This window comes from Limulus polyphemus, unplaced genomic scaffold (genome assembly GCF_000517525.1).
Source record: "Limulus polyphemus unplaced genomic scaffold, Limulus_polyphemus-2.1.2 Scaffold315, whole genome shotgun sequence".
In the NCBI taxonomy this organism is placed as follows: Eukaryota; Metazoa; Arthropoda; class Merostomata; order Xiphosura; family Limulidae; genus Limulus; species Limulus polyphemus.
The window spans coordinates 694,735-695,983 of record NW_013665925.1 but is presented as its reverse complement, the minus strand read 5'-3'; positions in this window follow the sequence as shown (position 1 = coordinate 695,983).

Here is a 1,249-nt window from a genome sequence, read left to right as displayed (position 1 = left end):
AAATCTGCTTATTGAGATGTTTTATTACTAATTACAGACTTTGTATGTTTTATTACTAATTACAGACTTTGTATGTTTTATTACTAATTACAGACTTTGTATGTTTTATTACTAATTACAGACTTTGTATGTTTTATTACTAATTACAGACTTTGTTTGGAAAGTAGTCGTACTGAAACTTGGTAAAACATTCAAATCTGCTTACAAGTCGTACTGAAACTTGGTAAAACATTCAAATCTGCTTATTGAGATGTTTTATTACTAATTACAGACTTTGTTCGGAAAGTAGTCGTACTGAAACTTGGTAAAACATTCAAATCTGCTTAAAAAACAGTAATATACTGTTCTGTTAACGTGATTCTGTTTGAATGAGAGAAACTTTACACAAACTATTATCTAAAACTAGGGCTGTTAAAGTAGTACTCTGTATATACTAATAATAACTTTGTTCCTCGTGTGTGATTTAAGAAATCCAAAATAACTTAAAAATAAATGTTAAGAAACGTTAACGACAATGAGAATTATAAAAGAGCAGCTCGCTAAACTTCGTAATTGAATCTCGAAATTTGGAGTTATAAACTCTCAAGGAGGTCACTGAGGCATACAATTGTTTGTTTATATTTAATGACAATAAAATGTATAGTTGTTGAATAAAAAAATAGATACACTGTTTCTTGGCGATTCTGGAGAAACACGTATCAAAACAGTAATATACTGCTCTGTTAACGCGATTCTGGTGAAACAGCTATCGAAACACGTATCAAAAACAATAATATACTGTTCTGTTAACTATTCTAATTCAATTAAACTAATTAATGCTAATAATTAACAACTAATACATTAAGATGAATTAAGACCATAACGCTAAGTAATGGAAAATAAATTCCCATTAGTTGGGCAGCATTGATGACTACAATGCTTTATGTCATGATAATATTAGAATAAATATTGTCCAAACAATGCAAGATAATAAATATATGATGTACTATCAAACTTTTCAACAGTTTAATTTTGTCAATAATTACTAACGACATTATTGTTAGAATTTTGCAACGAACTAATTTGTATTGAGCTATTGTATACACTGTTTTATCTTATATTAAAACCAGTATATATATATAGTACTATTGTTCGTTGACTTTGTCTCTATCAAAACTTCTGTGCATATTAGCTATAAAAAAAGGCAGCAAAGCTATTTTCCGGGATATCCAAAGTATTACCCTTATGACAACTTTATTTGTTAGGATAC